General features: G+C 32.9%; 1 non-coding gene and 2 pseudogenes across 1 annotated transcript; all 3 read left to right on the forward strand.

Moving 5' to 3' along the window:
* The first annotated feature begins 11,129 nt into the window (after window positions 1–11,129).
* On the forward strand, window positions 11,130–13,730 carry LOC129890701 (uncharacterized; annotated as a pseudogene).
* Window positions 13,731–15,078: 1,348 nt separating this feature from the next.
* LOC129890885 (U6 spliceosomal RNA) lies at window positions 15,079–15,181 on the forward strand. Its single transcript, XR_008767074.1, has one exon. It is a non-coding gene; the product is annotated as a U6 spliceosomal RNA (small nuclear RNA).
* A 3,656-nt stretch (window positions 15,182–18,837) lies between these two features.
* Window positions 18,838–18,948, forward strand: LOC129890883 (U6 spliceosomal RNA; annotated as a pseudogene).
* The last annotated feature ends 2,762 nt before the right edge of the window (window positions 18,949–21,710 follow it).

The following is a 21,710-nucleotide window of genomic DNA, read 5'->3' on the forward strand; positions in this document are numbered from 1 at the left end:
AATCAATAACAAACATCTGCATGGAGACTTTTAAAAGTAGTTCTATTCCTCAGGATATTAAGAAAACGTTGATTTGCCTTATACCAAAAATAAAAAATCATGAGAATATCAATCACTATAGACCCATTAGTATTTGTAACACTATCTATAAAACTATTACTAAAATCATTGTTAACAGAATTAGGCCGTATCTGGATAATCTCATAAGCCCCCAACAATGCAGTTTTATCCCCGGAAAAAGCGCAGCTGACAATGCAGTCATTGTCCAAGAGGCTATTCATTCCTTCCAGAAATCAAAAAGTAAAATCGGTAAAATGCTTCTAAAAATTGACCTTGAAAAAGCATTCGATAGATTAGAATGGTCCTTTATCAAGCAATCCCTTATGATTCTTAACTTTTCGAAAAATATTATTGAACTTATTATGTCATGTATTTCCACCTCCTCCATATCTATGCAAGATAGTCAAAACGCGTTTTGAACGCGTAGTAAAAAAAAAGGAACAAAACGCGTTTTCAACGCGTAGTCAAAAAGGGAGGTTCAATACGCGGATTTTATGCGTTTCTAGTTTCCTATAAATAGAAGACCTCTTGCCCTCATTTAACCCATCCCAAAAAGTGAGAGTAAGAATACAAAGAGAGTTATACACCAAGATAAATATTGTAGTCTAGAGTGTCCTCTTTAGTAGTTGTTCCTTTTACAAGAGAGAAGTGTTTATTGTTGTTTTCTCCTTGTATTTGAGAGTTGTGTACTCCATATTAAAATAGTAAGATCCTTCTACCCCGTGGTTTTTCTCTTCTATCAATTAGAGGGGTTTCCACGTAAAATTCTCGTGTCCAATTTATTTTCATTATTTTCATCATATCAAACTTTAGTTGTGGTGCTTCCTCCCCCAATAGTGGTATCAGAGCCCTCGGTTATTCTGTCTATTTTATGCGAAGGTACTATCTCTGAATAGTAACTTTTCGTGAATAGTAAAATTTGGTGAATAGTACTATTCATATGAATACTAAATTTCAATGACGGTACAGTTTGTCACAATTGTTCGCAAAAATATTCAGAAACGATCTAGAAGGGTGTGAAGCAAATAACAATGTCGAGTACAACAAAGTTTGACGTTGAAAAATTCAATGGGACTAATTTCTCATTGTGGAAAATGAAAATAAAAACGATATTGAGAAAAGATAATTGCTTAGCTGTAATTGAAGGCAGGCCCACAGACTTTGTTGATGACAGCAAGTGGAACGACATAGATAGCAACGCAGTTGCTGATCTACACTTGGCACTAGCTGATCAAGTGTTGTCTAGTGTGGCGGAAAAGCGGACGGCGAAGGAAATATGCGATACTCTTATAGGGTTGTATGAGGCCAAGTCTTTACATAATAAAATCTTCTTAAAAAGAAGATTGTATACTCTTTGAATGGCAGAATCCATGTCAGTTACTGAACACATCAATACTTTGAATACTCTGTTTTCGCAACTTACAACAATGGGTTGCAAAATAGAGGGTACTGAACGTGCGGAGCTTCTACTTCAAAGTCTGCCTGACTTGTATGATCAACTCATCATCAACCTGACGAACAATACAGACAGTCTAGTTTTCGATGAAATTGCAGCCGCTGTCTTGGAAGAAGAAAATATGAGCAAAAATAAGGAAGACAGACAAGCAAGTTCGCAGCAAGCTGAAGCTTTGATGATGGCGAGAGGAAGACCAACGGAACGTGGCCCCATTGGGAGTCACAATCATGGCAGATCTCAATCAAGAAGTAAGAAGAATATCAAGTGCTACAACTGTGGCAAGAAAGGGCACTTCAAGAAAGATTGCCGGTTCAAGAAGAAGAGTGAACACCCTGAGCCATCAAATGCTCAAGGGAATGTTGCATGTACCTCAGATGATGGAGATATTTTGTGTAGTGAAGCAATATCAAATAATGAAGGCAGAAAACATTTCACTGATGTCTGGATCATGGACACAGGAGCAACATGACACATGACTTCCAAGAGAGAATGGTTCCATCAATATAATCCAATTTCAGGAGGATATGTGTTCATGGGAAACGATCATGCTTTGGATGTTATTGGTATTGGGTCCATCAAAATAAAGATGTATGATGGCACGGTACGCACCATCCAGGAGGTACGACATGTAAAAGACTTGAAGAAGAATCTATTGTCTTTAGGACAACTAGATGATAATGGATGTTCGTATAAGACTCATGGTGGAGTCATGAAAATATCCAAAGGAGCGCTTGTAGTGATGAAAGCAGAAAAACTTGCGGCAAATCTATATGTGCTTAAAGGTGAAACACACCAAGAAGAAGAAGCATCAACCTCGTCAGCAAGTTCATTTGAAGAATCAACGATGATGTGGCATCGTAAACTTGGCCATATGTTGGAACGAGATTTGAAGATTCTTGCTGAGCAAAAACTTCTTTCAGGGCTCAAAAAGGTTTCACTACCCTTTTTGTGAGCATTGTGTTACCAGTAAGCAAAATAGACTGAAGTTTAGCAGTTCCTCTGCTAAAAGCAAGGAAATACTAGATCTGGTTCACTCTGATGTCTGGCAAGCACCGGTGGAGTCTCTAGGAAAAGCGAAATATTTCGTGTCATTCATCGACAATTACTCCAGGAGAAGTTGGGTGTATCCAATCAAAAGAAAGGCAAATGTTTTTTCAGTTTTCAAAGAATTCAAAGCGCGGGTGGAACTTGAATTTGAGAAAAAAATCAAGTGTTTGAGGACAGATAATGGAGGAGAATACACTGGTGATGAATTAAATAACTTCTATAAACAAGAAGGTATTAAACGGCAGTTCATGGTGGCATATACTCCACAACAAAATGGAGTAGCAGAGCGAATGAACAGAACCTTGTTGGAACGAATAAGAGCTATGTTGGCAAATGTAGGGTTGGAAAAACCATTCTGGGCAGAAGCAGTCAAAACCGCCTGTTATGTGATCAATCGGTCACCATCAACCGCAATTGATCTGAAAACGCCAATGGAGATGTGGACAGGAAAACCAACTGATTATTCTCGCTTACATATATTCGGAAGTCCTGCTTATGTTATGTACAACACCCAAGAAAAATCAAAGTTGGATCCAAAATCTAGAGAATGCATTTTCTTAGGGTATGCTGATGGAGTCAAGGGGTATCGCTTATGGGATCCCACAGCCCGCAAGGTGGTAATCAGCAGGGATGTTGTATTTGTTGAAAACAAGATACAAGCAAAAGAAGGTAGCACTTCAAAAGAAAAATCAGAGATTACTACAGTTGAAGTTGAAGAAATAGAAGAAGTTCCAATTTCTTCTGAAGCAGCACCAGAGCACGAAGAACAAGAGCAAGCTGAGATCGAAACTCCACAAGTTCGATGGTCAACTAGGGAGAGAAGAGAACCAGCTTGGCACTCAGATTATTCTATGGAGAGTAATATTGCATACTGTCTACTAATAGAAGATGGAGAGCCTTCAACTTTTCACGAGGCTATGAAAGTCCAAAAATCATCTCTGTGGGTGGCAGCAATGCAAGAAGAAATTGAAGCTCTCCATAAAAATAAAACATGGGATCTTGTTCAATTACCACAAGGAAGGAAGGCCATTGGAAACAAATGGGTCTACAAGATCAAACGCAATGGTAATGATCAAGTGGAAAAGTATCGTGCAAGATTGGTGGTGAAAGAATTCGCTCAGAAAGAAGGTATAGACTTCAATGAGATATTTTCTCCGGTGGTTCGACTCACAACAATTCGAGTGGTCCTGGCGATGTGTGCTACATTTGACTTGTACTTGGAGTAGTTAGATGTCAAAACTGCATTTCTTCATGGAGAACTTGAAGAAGAAATTTATATGCTCCAACCAGAAGGTTTTGAAAAACAGGGAAAAGAGAACTTGGTTTGCAGGTTGAACAAATCTCTATACGGTCTCAAACAGGCGCCGATATGTTGGTATAAGATATTTGATTCCTTCATTATAAGCCTTGGATACAACAGACATAGTTCAGATCTTTATGTTTATTACAAGAGATTTGGTGATGAAGATTTTGTTATTTTGCTGTTGTATGTTGACGACATGTTGGTAGCAAGCCCCAACAAAGATTGTCTCACAAATTTAAAGGTACAGTTGGCTAGGGAGTTTGAAATGAAGGACTTGGGACCAGTAAACAAGATTCTAGGGATGCAAATTCACCGAGACATAAATAATAGGAAGATTTGGCTTTCTCAAAAGAACTACTTGAAGAAAATCTTGAGACGCTTCAAGATGTAAGACTGTAAGTCAATTTCTACCCCACTTCCTATTAATTTCAAGTTATCCTCAAGTATGTGTCCTAGCAATGAAGTAGAGAGGATGGAGATGTCTCGAGTACCGTATGCATCAGCAGTGGGAAGTTTAATGTTCGATATGGTATGTACAAGACCTGACATTGCACAAGCAGTGGGAGTGGTTAGTCGATACATGGCTAATCCTGGTAGAGAGCATTGGAATACTGTTAAGAGGATCCTGAGATACATCAAGGGTACCTCAGATGTTATAATGTGTTATGGAGGATCAGACTTTACTGTTAAAGGTTATGTTGATTCAGATTATGTAGGTGATCTTAATAAAAGCAAGTCTACCATAGGTTATGTATTTACTCTTGCTGGAGGAGCTATAAGCTGGGTTTCAAAACTGCAATCTATCGTGGCTACATCTACGACGGAAGCAGAATATGTAGCAGCTGCACAAGCTAGCAAAGAAGCAATATGGATGGAGATGTTACTGGAGGAGCTCGGGCACAAACAAGAGAAGATTGCTCTGTTTTGTGACAGTCAGAGCGCTTTGCATCTTGCAAAGAATCCGACATTTCATTCAAGGACAAAGTACATACGAGTTCAGTATCACTTTGTTCGTGAGAAGGTGGAAGAAGGCAGTGGAGATATTCAGAAAATTCACACTAATGACAACCTGGCAGATATGTTTATGAAGCCGATCAACAGTAACAAGTTCATATGGTGTCGATCTTCTATTGGCCTAGCAGAAATGTAACATTGCAGTAATTGGGTAGAAAGGATGGTGTGAAGACTTAATTGATTCTCAATTAAATCTTCAAGTGGAAGAATGCAAGATAGTCAAAACGCATTTTGAACGCGTAGTCAACAAAACACGTTTTGAACGCGTAGTCAACAAAACGCGTTTTGAATGCGTAGTCAAAAAAAGGAACAAAATGCGTTTTCAACGCGTAGTCAAAAAGGGAGGTTCAATACGCGGATTTTACGCATTTCTAGTTTCCTATAAATAGAAGACCTCTTGCCCTCATTTAACCCATCCCAAAAAGTGAGAGTAAGAATACAAAGAGAGTTATACATCAAGATAAATATTGTAGTCTTGAGTGTCCTCTTTAGTAGTTGTTCCTTTTACAAGAGAGAAGTGTTTATTGTTGTTTTCTCCTTGTATTTGAGAGCTGTGTACTCCATATTAAAATAGTGAGATCCTTCTACCCCGTGGTTTTTCCCTTCTATCATTTAGAGGGGTTTCCACGTAAAATTCTCGTGTCCAATTTATTTTCATTATTTTCATCATATCAAACTTTAGTTGTGGTGCTTCCTCCCTCAACAATCTATACTAATAAATGGAAAGCCTACGAACCACTTCCTTCCCACAAGGGGCATTAAGCAAGGTGGTACTCTTTCGCCATACATTTTCATCATTTGTATGGAGTCGCTATCTAGGCTTATAGATTTCGCAATCCAAGAGAATTTTTGGCAGTCTGTCAAAATAGGTAGAATAGGTTACCCTATATTCCATCAATTTTCTTGCTGATGACATTATCCTTTTGGCAAAAGCGAATCTCAATAATGCTAATACCATCATTTATCTTTTTAATACATTATCGAAACAATCTGGCCAAAAAGTAAATTTCAATAAATCTTCTATTATCTTTTCAAGAAATGTTACCTCCGAGGATAAAGACTTGCTTTCTATTGCTATGAACATTCATCAAAAAAATAAAATAGAAAAATACTTAGGGCTTCCTATCACTATCCACCACCCAAAAGCTCCAATTATCAAATATATCATTGACCACATGAATAATAAGCGGATGGAATGGAAAACATGCTTCTTATCACTAGCTGGGAGATCGACTCTCATTAAATCCGTTTTAGCTTCCATCCCTACATATGCCATGCCATGCAATCTCCTTTCTACATCAACTCGTCAACACATTGATCGTATCCAAAGAAACTTCTTATGGGGACCCACATCGGATAAAAAGAAGATACATTTAGCAAATTGAAACTTAGTAACTACTCCCATTGATTTTGGAGGCTTAGGTCTCCAAAAAATTGATGGAAAAAACTTCGCCCTCCTAGCAAGCTTAAATTGGAGATTCCTAAAAAATAAGGATCAACTATGGATTAAGGTTCTCCCAAAAAAGTATCAAAATAAAAATCAACATTTTACCATTAAGTATTTCCCATATGATTCTTATATATGGAAAAGCTTTGCTAGAACCTACCCTTTTTTTTTATAAAGGTATATCCTGGAACATAGGCCAGGGTAATAAAATTAGGTTATGGGATGATAACTGGGTTGAAGCGTCTTATTCACTAAGAGAAGTACTTCATGGACCTTTAAATAAGAATAAAATAAACCAAATGTTAAACCATATCCTCAATAATAATTCTTGGACTCTCTCGAGTATCTCCTTTGCTATCCCTACTGATTTAAAGAATGCCATTGAAAACACACACCTTCAAAATTCGACAACTAGAATAAACTCATGTTTTTGGAACAAAAGCACCAATGGACAATTCAGCACCATTAGTGCCTACAAATTATATCTTCTGGAAATTAATGAAGCCACCCCAAATCATTATTATGACTCTAATTGGATATGAAAAATTAAGGCTACTAAAAAAATAAAAAAATTTATGTGGCTCCTAACCTCTCACAAGCTCCTAACAAACTTAGCATTATACAACAAGCAAATTACTACGTCGAAAAATTGCATTTCATGCGCCAACACTGAAGAGAGTATTAGTCACATCTTTGCAGATTGCCCTGATGCAAATTCGTATGGAATAATTTTAATATACACATAAACTATGCATCGCCTATGTACTTTCTCTGCCTATACCTCCACCATTTCTCATCTATAAGTGCCAGTTGCTATTCTAACTCCAATTATCCTTTGGAATATTTGGTTAAATAGGAATAGTAAAAATTTTAAAAATAATAATATAAGTAGAATGCCTAGTACTTTGCATAACATATCCTTTCAAGCTTTAGAATTCTACCACCTAGCCCACCACTCTAGCATTAAAAAACCAAAAAATTCTATTTCTTTAACCTGGAGTAGACTCCTGAAAGCATCCTTAAATTAAATATTGATGGTTCATTCGATCCTCAATTCTCGTACGGAGGGACAGGTGGAGTAATTAGGGATCATGTAGGAAATTGGATGGTGGGATTTGCTTGCAAAGTCAAAGGACAAAATGCTCTCCATATGGAAGTGTTTGCTTTACTACATGGCCTTAATCTAGCAAAAAGTGAAAATATAACACAATTGCTCGTGGAAACTGACTCCCTATACTCCTTAATACCTTATATAGTAATGATCATAAATACTCACAAGATGGTAAAACACACAAGATGATTTGTTTATTAAAAGCATGTAATGGTTTATTTACCTGACGTGATATACGATTACCGGTAGATCTAACTCAGTTGGTTAATCTCGTGCTAATAATGTGTTATGAAATCATGTAAAATAAGAAGAAGGAGAAAGTAGGGAGAAAAGAGAAGACTTGTTATTTCTCTTGAAGGATATTCCAAAGTTAATTACGAAGGAAAAACCCTGAAAAACTAGGGTTCCTAACTTTTCTCTCAAGTAATCCTAATACAAATATGTTTATAGCATTTTTCCCATTTTTATTTAGAAAGTCATTTTACTTATTTTTTAGGAACTTGTTTTCTAGAGTTTTTTTTTTTTTTTTTTGCAAAATTTTTAATCAATCAAAAAATTTAAAAATACTTTCCTACGTGTTAAACACATTCATAGTTGTCTGATCTTCTATTTGTTTTGCCACTTTTTCAATTAAAAGTGTTGTACTAATATATCCACACTTTATTACTTTTAGTAATGCACTAATTCGAGTCCCACACTTTACCTTTAGTAATGCATTATTTATTTATAAATATATTACTTTGTGAATTTGAAGTGCACCTTCCTCCTAGGGCTAGGATGTAGAACCCTAAAGTTCATCTAATTAAGCAACCTTCAGATATATTTTCATATCTTAATATGTGATTAAACAATAAAACAATATAAGGACCTCTCAGCTTTTGACTATTATATATTCTTTATTTTATACACCACAATGATAACCAAAGAAAATAATAAGGAACTTCTTTACCATTAGCTTTAAATAGAATCCCTCCTTTTTAATGGTAAAAAGTTTAATTTCTTTAATATCCAAACTTTCAAAACATTATATGAAATTGGAAATTATAATTAGTATATTCCAAAATGTGAGAGCATGAACCTAGTCACATAATAGATTCATATAAATAAATATTTTATGTAAAAATACATCAATATTAAAGAAAAATTATAAGAAATTTGTTTTTAACATAAATATCCAAATACACTAACATAAGTATAAAGCCACAAAAATAAAAATATGTTTAGATGTGAAAGTTGACAATAAATTTCGCATCAACAAAATCAATAATCAAGATAGGAAAATATTATAATAATCGTTGTAGCTTATTTAAATATATTGAGTGTTATAATTTTAATAAATTCAATGGCTTTTGAATTTGATCTTGAATCTGATGGTTTATATCTTGATTTGTAGTTGAATTCAAGGATTTAAAGCTTGATTTTGAATTTGGCTTGGACTTGAATTTACGGACTTGAAACTTAATATTGAATCTTCGTCTTGATTTCTAGAACTAGTGGAGAAAAACTTGAGTGCTTGTAGAGAAATATGTATCGTTTGATCCACTATCTCTCTGACTTTTTGTTAGAATTTTGTGTTTTTTCTGAAATATAAGGATATTTATTTATAGTTGTAGGATGAAAGAGTTGTGATAAGGACAAACTCCTTTTTCTGACAATAAGATTCAAATGATATAACGATATGTGATTGACTCGAACATGTCATTTGTACACATGCATAACACATTTTCATTGGCCTTTGATATAACTAAACATGCTTTGACAAGTGAAATGTTCATATCAATCCTTTGTTTAACTTCACGTGCCACCTTATTTGACACACCACATTATTTGACACATAACATCAATTTAGAACTTTAGAATAAAATGACATATTGAACTTCACAAAATGGAATCATCATTTGTAAGTCAATTAAATGGACTAGTGCTATGTTACTTATCGGGTTCAACACGACCCAAACTACTATGTTATTTCTTTTTTATTAACACTGATATGTGCTAATCACATTTTTTTAACCAAAAGGGGTCTTAGACCGCCGTTAAGGATATCAAATTTAACAGAAAAGAAAATTTTAGATTTACTCTTGAAATAATTACAACAATAACATATTTAGTATAATTTTACAATTCAATTTAAAGATGGTAAAGTATATGCACATCTTATCCTTATTCGTAGAGATATGTTATATTCGATAGATCTCTTATTTAAATAAAATATTTCAAAGCAGTTTGAAACAGAGACTACATAAGTGAACACAATAACCACAACGAAATAAAGCGAAATGCAGACTAGTTCACAACATACAAAAGAAAGAATGGTAATAACAACTCAATAATGCGATAACTAAAGCCCAAAAAAATAAAAGTGCTAATTGAAATCGAAGAACAAGAAACTATGAAAATAATGCTAATATTAGTGGTAAGAAAGCATGTATAAGTACGACTATCAAATCTATCCTGTAAGAAAGTGAAAGAATGCTTAACCACCAAGTAATGTTCTATCCTAATCTGCAACCTCCAAACCCTGTTATCTAAGGTCATGTACCCCATAAGCTCATCAGGGAATGTCATTTCTATTTAATCATCTCCTCCCAATACCTTGTTGGCATGTCTCTACGTTGTTTAGCTCCAGCCAATGTCAACCTCTCACACCTCCTTAGTTTAGTGCCAGTCAATGCCAACCTGTCGCACCTCCTCAGTAGGCATATACACTTCTCATATTCATATATTCAAATCATTTGATTAGCTTTGTTTTTCTCATTTTACCTACTATGGAGGTCATTCCCACTTTGTTTCGAATCTTCATTTCTAATCTTATTTCTCTTAGTATGCCCACACATCTACCTTAACATCTTCATCCCCATAACTTCCACCTTCTGAACATGAAAGTTTTTGACTGGCCAAACCCCTTCACGTAATTTGTCTAACCGCTACTATGTAGACCTTACCTTTAAGTTTTGAGTTATCACACAAAACTCGGAAGGTGAGCCTCTAGTTTTTCCATTCCGCAACAATATGATGTGGTGACATCATCATCGATCTTTTCATTACTTGAAAAAATATTTTAGTGTGTAGTAAGGTTTGAATAGTGAAAGAAAAAGTTGAGAGAAAGTAAAATATTCTACGTCTCCAACTTATTCACTTTACAAAAGAAAGTAATTGTATGTTGAAGGAATGTGTTCTTTTGGTGGAGATTTGGATTCTTTGACTAATTCAAAGTTGATTGAATTATACGATGATGTTAGGTTGTTGTATCCTAGAAGAGATAAATCAAGAGTTATCATATTGTTGAATGTTGAATCAGTGAAGAAGATAATAAACAGTGAACTTGAATCTCCTTAAAGAGACTGAGATGTTCATGCCTCAACCTGAATATATATTTATTCATTTTATTTTTAACTATAATTTATGATACATTTCACCAACATTTTCAATAACTAAAAGTATGCAAATACCAAATATATATATATCTCCAAAATAATTAAGTAGGCCAAATATATTCCTACATTTTCTTTAGTAGTATTAGCCAAATCATATCCATTATTATTTTTTACCTTAGTAAATCATTGTCAAAGAAGCATATTTGAGACGAAAAATAGATAAAAACAGATATTATGGGTACATTTGTATCATTTTCCAAAGAAGCTCAAAATTTCGTTGAGAACAAGGCTCTTTTCGGACTTTCCAATGAAAAATGGCAAATTCATGCTATAAAGCATTCAATATCTACAAATTTTGGTTGTCCAGTAGAATCAAATCAATCGCCATGTCTGTGAAGCATATGTACATTATTATAGTAACTCTTGGTGTTCTGTCATTTATATTTGGGATTGTTGCTGAGAACAAAAAGGTTAGTTAAGTTGATCATACTAATTTTGTTAACCATTTATTTACCCTAGATTATAGAGCAAGATTTTCTAAGTAATAGTCAACCTATTGGAATATAAGTTTTGCCTTATCATTTAATTCATCATCCCTCATTTTCTCCCTTCAATTTTTGTGGTGAAACTGAGGTTTCTTCTCGTTTTTAGTTGTAACCTTGATTTCCAGGCGAACTTGCACTTATTTCACAGGCATTGCTTACTCTCACCAGCACAAATATCAATAACTCGACAAATGAGAAAGAATCAACTAATATCTTCTTCTTCTTTTTTCCTCCGCTGGCAACTGAACCTGAGTCTAAATCCACTTTATTGACTATTGGATTTTTCTTGCATACGATGAAGAAGGGCATAGGACAGACCTAGTAACTTAGCATATGCATAGCTCTGTTTTAGCCTGTTTGGCTTAACTTATTTTAAACAACCTATAAACTGTTTTCAGCTTATAAGTTGTTTTAGATAAGCTAAGTCAAACAGACACAACTATTTTTTTAGACTTATTTTAAGACTTATTTTAAGCACAAAATGATTTTAAATTAGCCAGCCAAATACTCAAAAGAAACTGAAAATAGCTTATAAGAAACTTATAAGCCAATCCAAACATGCTCTTTGTGTGCTAAAACTATTTTGCTTATCTGTTCAGGTGCTGAATTTCAATAATGCTAACTACTCTACTGTGTTTACCTTTTCATACCTTACCTTATCAAAAAAGAGAAGTTTGTTTGAGTCATGTCCTTGACAAACTCAATCTGCCCCTGTTGTGCTGTCTACTGAGATTTTAAGCATAGGTTATGTTGCTCGGATTCTTTGAAAATATTGTCGCACCTGTATTGGATCCTCTAAAAATGCATTATGTTTGGAGGAGCCAGCGCACACTCGATGGGATTTTTGTAGAGTACAAGCAACATAGAGTGTATAGTAGTATGGAACTTTTTTCCTGAGTAATATAACACTTTCAAGTCTTTGTAGATTGCAAAGATTGAAACGCTGGAGCGTATGAACACTTTACCTTCTAAATTTTGTCAGAAACATGACGTTGTTTGACCATTATTATGAAATAGATGACAAAATATTGGCGAAGTATGTCTTATGTTATCTTATTAATTCTCCTTTATCATTTTGGATTTTCTTTGTTTTCTTTTGTTGCAGCCTTCAACTGGAATTGCAATACCAGGAAAAGGGGTTGTTATTTGTAAATATAGATCTGATCACACTGTTTCCCTGGGCTTATTGTCTGTTATCTTTCTTGCTGCATCTGCTGTGGCCGGCTTCTCGTCTTTGTTTTACCCATATAAGGGGAAGTCAATTCCTCTGGCTGTTCTGCTGAGAAGCATTAGTTTCGTTATATTCCTCAATGTTGCTTCGTAAGTATATTTCTGTCGTCACCTTTTGCTATTTTCACATACTTCAGGATAGTTTTACATGAGGTTGTGTCTATTGACATAGACTTACAAGATGATTTAACCGGCTAGGAATTTTCAATGGATTGCATAAGATGGAAATGTACATCTTTTATGACATATGTGATAGTGCAGAGAAAGCTTTTTGACAAGTTTTAAGACGACTAGGACTACATAAGAGATGTTGAAACAAAGTTATGGATGGAAAAGCTGGTAGTGTGTACATGGTCTTGCAAGTCTATCTGAAAGCAAAATACTCAAAGCCTTTAAGCAGCAAAGTAGTTGAGAAAACAAAAGATTGAACTTCCTAACTTTCTCGTGTTTTTATGGTGTCTTGCAAAGGCAGTTTCGTTTAGTTTCTTCAGAAAGGCTTAAATATATTTAGGCTTGAGAAGAAAGATGTACATGCAGGGGAGGAGCTAAAAGCCTGAATACGGATTCGGCTATATCAAATATCTTTAGGTTAACAAATTTGTTAAATATGTACAAATATAAAACTTCAGAACTCAGTTATTACCACTTAAACTCGTCATTCTAAAATCCAGAACCAATAAAGTTTAAATTTTGGCTCCGCCTCTCATTTTATATTTTGTGTCTCAGTTGCCTCATATTAGCTCTTTAGTGATTTTGATGTCTACTAGTGAACGGAAGAAGCAATTCTTGTCATTTTTGTTTACATTATTTCGATTTTATTTATCTTATTTTGCTTTGACTTGTTTGGTTTTGATCTTCTGCTTGTAAAACAAAGGGGTACAACTGGTTTAGCAGCAGTGCTGCTGTTGTGGCCTACAATCACTGAGCAACTTCATATCATGCGGAACATACACCACAACTTGCAAACGGAGTGTCAAACTGCCAAGATTGGTCTTCTTGGTAGCGGTGCCTTCTTGTCTCTTGATTCTGCACTCCTGGTTGGTTTGCTTAATGCTAGCTAATAATGTTCGGGAGGATTACTTTGAAGAAACAGCAGATCTTAAAGGCGGGGCTGCAGTAAACTATGAAGAAGATGTATGAAAATTTTGGTATATAAAAAAAGGCCGGCACAAAAAATGGGCTTTGTTCAGATCGAAGGAAAAGAAAGAAACAAAAAAAAAGGATGAGCCCAGGGCCAGTATTAACGAAAACCGAACTAGCAAGCTAGTTCTCCCTCATCGGCTGCGGAAAACATCCTTCTTGTTTTTACATTGCGTAACATTGAATTCTTTGTTTGTCCCTTCAGGGATATCTGATAAAGTTGGAATGAGCCCAAGGATGACATGCACAAATTGAGAAATGGTTCAAATTATATTTTTTCCACCAACATCATTTCTTTTGATTAGGAAAGGAAGTGTCCTTTAACTCTGAACGGACTAAGATTTTTTCCCAAAAACTTAAAGGTGCCACAGAATCTAATTCCCCGTTACTCAACCTTTCCACAAATGTTGTCAAATTCGTGTTGGATCATTCAAAAATGCACCAACTTTCGGAGAATCCAACCGCACCCAAAGACATTTCTGCATGTCACCTTCTTTACCTTCATATGTCATATATATGAACTAAATATATAACCTATTCCTTTTTGTTATTTTCGTGTACTTCAAGATACTTTTACATGCGAACTAAGTTTCAGAGGGCAACTTTTCAATCTATTTGAGCTGATGTTGTATCTATTAACATAAAAACTTGCAAATATGATTCAAGTCATTTAACCAGCTAGGAAGTCTTAAATGCATGCATAAGATGGAAACATACAACTTTTATGACATAAAACAATGAGTATTATGAGACAATATTTCTGATAAGAACGACAAATATTTTGAGATGGATGGGGTATATGTATAATACTAATAGTTCCCTATAATCACTTAAATTGAACTGTAACATAAAAGTTATCTACCCTCTCTTGCACCATCAATTGTCCCCTCTAGGAAGCAAGTTGTAATATATACAAGATCCACTAAGCTCTTGCTATGTGCGGAGTTTGGAAAAAGGTTGTTTCCATTACTTGAATTTGTGACATCCAGATCAAATGACAATATCTTTTCCACTTATATCAAGGTTTTCCTTCTCTCTCTCTCAATTATATATCAATTAAGATTAGATTTTTTTATGTGCGCGAATTTCACTACGTTTTGAATTTTTTAAAAAAAATTGTACTATAATATGCAAAAACAGAACACGAATAATTCTATTTATGAAAATTTTGCTATATAAAAAACGGCCATTACAAAAAAGTGGGCTTTGTTCAGATCCAAGGAAAAGAAAGAAGAGAAACAAAGAAGGAGCCCAGGCCCGTGCCAGGGAAAACAGATAAACTAGCAAAGCTCGTTCTCCCTCATCGGCTGAAGAAAACTTGTTTGCTGTGTTTATATTGCTTAACATTAACTCATTCAGGGAAATTCGATAAAATTGGAACGATACAATAGAAGATTAGGATGGCCCTTGCGCGATTGACATGCTCTAATCGAAAAATATTCCAAATTTTTTTCTCAAACAAATCCGTTAGAAATGGACAGCATGAAGTGATAATACGTGCTTCGGTCTGTTTGATTTATCGATTTTGAATTTTAAATATGCTAAATCAATAAGATATTTCTTATCAGTTATTGATTCTTAATGGTCTAATTTTCGATTTAACCAATAAGAAAATATTCATAAAATAAATATATAATTTCTCTAATAATTTGGTGTGATAGAATCACAATATAATTTAAATAATAATAACTAATATAAAAGAACCATACAACTGCAATACAGATAAAAAACTATGACAATAATGTGAATTAAACGCTAAAGGGCAAATTACTAGTCTTAATTAGTTATCGGTTTATCCAATAACTCAATATTAAAAATCAAAATCGAACTGATAATCCGATAATTAGTTTTTATAAAATCATTAAGAAACTGTTAACCCAATAATCTAGTAGCAATAAACCAATAACATTTTTTTCAATTATGTCTATTGATTGATTCGATTTTTGCACACCCTTAAATAATACAATACAAATTAATTGGCGCTTCACTTGAAAAAAGTGAGTCCTTCCAAAAACTTATTCTTAGATAATTGTCTCAAGTTTGAATTAAGTAAACCACCAGGAACATAGTGGTTTTAGACTTTTAGTCTCTGATTTGATAACTATCGAAGTTTATTCAGCGTTAAATACTTGATAGTTAGTGCCACAAAATCTTACTATCTGTTATTCCAGGGGTATATTCTTTGCTTTGTTTTTTGTTGTTGATTTGAAACAATTAATATTGTATTGAACTTTTAATACGATAAATATTTTGAGACAAATATTTTTTATAAGAACGATAAATATTTAAAAACGGATGGAGTATATATATATATATATAATGCTAATAGCTCACTATAATCAGTTAAATTGCACTGTAATACAATAAACTAGTCTTCACGGCATCTTTCAGAAGAAGCACCCTAGATTCCATCCAGAATATTACAATGCAAATTGCAAAGGGGGGGTATTTTCTCTTCCTTTTTTTTTTAAATATGTGATTTATGAAGAAAAAAAACAAAAAAAAAAACTCTACATGTTATTTTTCTTTTTCTTTTATTTTCTTGTGTTTGTTCTTCCACTCGTCATTTTAGAAAAAACAAGTCAAATGAAACTATGATCCTAAAAACAAAAGGAATTTTTTTAAAAAAAAAAAAAATTGTAGGTTTTTGAGTAAATTCTTCAACAATAAGGGGATATTTTGGTAGAATTCAAACGAAGTGCAAATTTTTTTATGGAATTTTTAGAACTTTTTTAGATTAATAATTATCCTTTTTTATGATACTTTTTTATTATAATTTATAGCATATTTATCTTCATTAATAACTAAAATCATTCATTACTCCCTCCCTCTCTTTCTCCTCTTTTTGCATACTCTTCTCTTTTTCTCTCTCTATTTCTTCCTCTTTCTAGTGCTTCTTCTCTCCTTTTATTTTTTATCTATTTTTTCTCTTTCTCTTTTTTTTAAAATAATAATTAATTATCCTAATTTAAAACTAATTTAAATAGTATCAAAATATTTAAAATTCACATATAATACTTATAATATATTTGTATTAAAAATATTTTAATTATATATTCACCACATTCATTGAAAGATGCATATAATATGTATCATACATTGATTTTAAAATGTATTATAATTATTATTTATTTTTTCTCTTATTAATGGTGTTAAAATATATTATTTTATTAAAAATATTTTAGTTATATATTCACCACGTGTATTGAAACATGCCTATAATTATTGAATTCAAAATCTATTATAATTATTTTTTATTTTTTTCTCTTATTAGCGGAATATATTATTGTATTAAAAATATTTTAGTTATATATTAACCACTTGCATTGAAACATCTCTATAATATGTATAATATATTGAATTCAAAATGTATTACAATTAGAATTCAATACTATACATCATTATGAATTCAATTGTTGTTATTTCAACTAATATAATACATTTCTAACAACACAAATTAATTTGAATAGTACTAAAATATTTGAAATTCACACATAATACTTATAATACATTTGTATTAAAAATGTTTTAGTTATATATTCATCATGTACCTTGAAACACGCCTATAATATGTATAATATATTGAATTCAAAACGTATTACACTTATCATTTATATTTATTTTTTTATTGTGTTAGAAATGCATTACATATGTATTTATATTTAAAAAATCAGATAATTTAAAAAATAGTAAAAGCATTATTTTGTAATATTTAATCCAAAATTAAGTTTTAAATTAAAATAATTAATTATTATTTTTAAAAGAGGGAGAAAGAGAGGGAGAAAAATTGACATAAAAAAAGGGAGAAAAACGAAAAAAAAAAAGGAGAACGAGAGAGAGAGGAAGAAAGAGAAAGAGATAAAGAAAGGAAAAAAACACAAGAAAGAAAAATAAGAAGGAGAGAGAGAGGAAGAAAAAGAAAGGTATTTTTTTTTACTCTTTCGAATAAAAAAAGTACTGTCATTTTTTATAAAGGTGAAACATGTACTAAAATTCATAATTAATGTTATATAATATATTATTTAAGTAATTGGCTCTTTATATACTTTTCATAGTTGAGGTGTAAATTTGAGTCAGTCTCTACCCATGATAAGGACATATTTAGGACTAATAGCCTGTTTGGATAGACTTATTTTAAATAACTTATAAGTTGAAAACTGCTTATTAGTTTAAAAAAATAAGTAGGTGCAACTTAACTTATTTTTTTTTACTTATAAGTTGTAAAGCTGCTTAAAATAAGTCCATTCAAATAAACTAATTATTTATTGGGGCTTATTTTAAGCACAAAATGACTTTAAGTTGGATAGTCAAACAATCAAAAAAGCTGAAAATAACTTATAAGTAACTTATAAGACAATCCAAACGAGCTCTAAATTCAAACAGATGTCTTACTTGTTTTATTTTTATTGATATTAGGAAAATCTAAGTTAAAAAATAAAATGTTATAGATAATATAAAATAAGGGGAGTGGGGAATGTCTATTGTTCAAAATTGATGCAGAAGTTTGATTTTTAAAACAAAACTGAGAGGTTTAAATTATTTCACAAATCATTATAATTATTGGACATAGGAAATTTGACTACTTTATCTTGATTGGATTTTTTTTATGTAACTGATTAAAAAAGAGAATTATTTGTATTTTTTTTTTTTGAATATTTCTATATGTGTAAGTTGTTAGGTAACAAATCCCATAGGAAGTTATTTAAACTTTCATTGTTATATATATATATAGAGAGAGAGAGTTATAATTAGACATTGTATTCATGCGATTTCAGTTAGGATTAGACTTATTTTATGTATGTAGATACTATTATTTTGCTACGATTTTTAAAAAACACTATTTTTTTGCAAAAATGAATGCTAATAATGTTATTTATAAAAATTCTGCAATAAAATTATTTTTATTTTTAAAAGAGAGAGATTGGCACATTACAGTTAACTCGGGCACAAAAAATGTGCTTTGTTCAGATCCAATCCAACTAAAAGAAAGAAACAAGAAATGGAGCCCAGGCCCGTAGCTAGCGAAAACACCCAAATTTGTTCTCCCTCATCGTCTGCGGAAAGCTTGCTTGCTGCGTTTATATTGCTAACACTATCATACAAATTTCTCCCTTCAGGGACATCTGATAAAATTGGAATGATACTGATAAAATTAGCATGGCCCCTGCGCAAGGAGCAAGGATGACACTTCACAAATTGAGAAGTGGTTCAAAATTTTTTTCTCAACCAATTCGCTATTTTATCTGGAGTGTGACTAGCTACCTCTCTAAGAACATAGAAGTATAATTCTTCCTTTCAAGGGTTCGTTAATTGTGCAAGATGACAACCTTTCTACTATTAACTTTTAATAATACTGTTTGCTGCCAGAGATGGACTATACATTACCATACTTGAAAATTATGTGGTGCTTTCATGTGTGATGATATTGATATTTAGTCCATCTCCGATGCCAAACAATATTCAAAAGTTAATATTAGAAAGCTTGTCATCGTGCACAAGTTACTCCCCGTATTGGTATCAAAAGAGGTCCTGCTTTTGAGTAGATTGTAAAAGTAGATGTGAATCAAATGGCTTAATTTCAGCTCTATTTATAGTGCTAACTAGGATTGTACAGGGCAAATCGATAAACCGTATCAAACCGACAAACCGAACCAAATCGGAAAAAAAATCCGACTAGTGGTTTGGTGTTTGAAAAAAAAATCCGACCATTATAGGATTGGTTTGGTTTTAACTAAAAAAAATCAAACCGAACCCAAACCGACCAGATTATAAATATACTACTTTTAAATTATGTTATACATAAAAATATTTATTAAAATGTAATTTATAAATATTTTTTTAAAATTTTTCATAATTTTTGTTTTCTTTCTTACATTTAGATTTGGACTTGAGAAGCCCATCTAAATAATATACAAAAAAAGCTCGTCTTATAAAGTTATATTATAAAGTTAAAACTTCAAACAGTGTTCTGCCTCCATCTTATATGTTGATATTTTGTACTAGAACTCTTTTTAAGAAGCATTACTCTGTGCTTTTTATTAGATAATATGAAAAAAATGAAAAACCCGAAAAAACCCAAAAAACCCGAGAAAAAATGATATCGAAAAACTCAACTTTTATTGGTTTGGTTTGGTTTATAGATTTAATAACCCGATACAAATAATTTGATTTGGTTTGTAAAAAATCCGAACCAACCCGGTCCATGTACACCCCTAGTGCTAACACCACCGGTACTAATATATATGTCATATTAAACGGCATATGTCATGTTGCAATAATTTTAATTACATTTAAAGGGTGAAATCCATCGGTGGCCCTCTAAAGTTGGCATCAACTTTTACTTAGACACCTAAATCAAAAGATGTTCATTTTAGACACCTCATGTAGGGGTCCGCTGTGTCATGTTGACATTTTTTACACAGTTGGCATCTCGTGTGTTTTGCACCTATCTGAGACACGTAGAAGTTTTTTTTTAATCTGATGTAGTGTCACGCCCCGAGAGGGTACCCTAGGCGTGGCCGGCACTCAGAAACCATCTCTGGCTTCCGAGAGAACCACTTGGTCTCATTACTCATTTGTTCATCAGCGAAAGACTTAATAATACTAATGTGGGCTTGTCATAATCAAAGGAAAAATAGATAATTCTTAGAAGAAGTAGTTTCTAAGGAGAACTACTCCGATTACATCATCAAACTCTGTCTATGAAGCCTCTAATACTCTTAGATGGTGCCAATGACATGTCCATGACTACCTCAAAAGAAACATCACACTCAACAATAATAAAAGGATAAGGAGTTCCTTCGAATACAAGAAGGACTCACCAAATAGCTGAAAAGAAATGATCTTCAACGATGCGCCTGTTGGGGATGTCTAACACCTGTATCTGCATCATAAAATGATGCAGGTCGAATGACGTCAGTACATGGAATGTACGAGTATGTAAAATGGCAGGAAGGTAAGGACAGATATCAATAAACTCCTCTCGAGAAAACTCAGCTCAAAACTCAACATTATCTCAACATCAATATGTAATGCAAGTTTAAAATATAAAAATAATAGTAATAAACAATGCTTACTCAGTTGGGAGTTTCTCTAACCGACAACCATCACTTATGAGCTAGCGATGATACAACGAAGCGATGTCGTTGCCACATCCATCCAATACCTTGCCAGGGTAAAGGACATCACCATCTTGGATCCATTCATCAAAATCCTCTTTTTGGGACTTAAGAGGCATAGCCTCCATCCTACGCTAGCTACGTAGTTCTGGGGTTTGAGTAAATTAAACTCTTACCCAACTCGGTGCTCAATACTACTCCCAAAATATGTGCTCATATTAAACTCATCATCTAGTCTCATTGGACTTTAATTTAAATCATCAAACTCATCTCATTTCATGTTCATCAATCATTATACTTCCAAAAACATCATTTTCATCTCATCAAAACATCTTGCTCAAAATATCATTTTCTCAAATTCATTCAAATTCAACTCTTTTGCTCTTTCAAAACTCAATAAAATACATATATAGTATTAATTCATATAACTCTCTTTTTATCAATAAAAATAATAAAAAGCCAACATCTTTACTCAAAACATGTGTAAAAATATTCATGAACATCAAATCAATTAGGATTCATGGGAAAGTAGCCATGAACAATAATTCCAATAATATGAGAGATAATAATAATAATAATAATATTAATGCATAAATATATCTAACTCAATAGAAGAAGAATTAATTCATTTAGAATTCAAGATTTGGATAAAACTCAACTATAACTCAATTATAATGAATTTAAATATTGGGCGCATGGACGAACTCAATCCGATGCTATGAAAGCCTTACATACCTTAAATCCGAAGGTTTACTCCGAATTGGAATACTCTTGGATCCCTAGCCTTTTCTTCTCGCCGGAGCGTTTTGTGTACTACCCGGAGTATAAGAATAACCGGAGTAGTATTTTTATACTACTAAAA

This window comes from Solanum dulcamara, chromosome 5 (assembly GCF_947179165.1).
Source record: "Solanum dulcamara chromosome 5, daSolDulc1.2, whole genome shotgun sequence".
Taxonomy (NCBI): domain Eukaryota; kingdom Viridiplantae; phylum Streptophyta; class Magnoliopsida; order Solanales; family Solanaceae; genus Solanum; species Solanum dulcamara.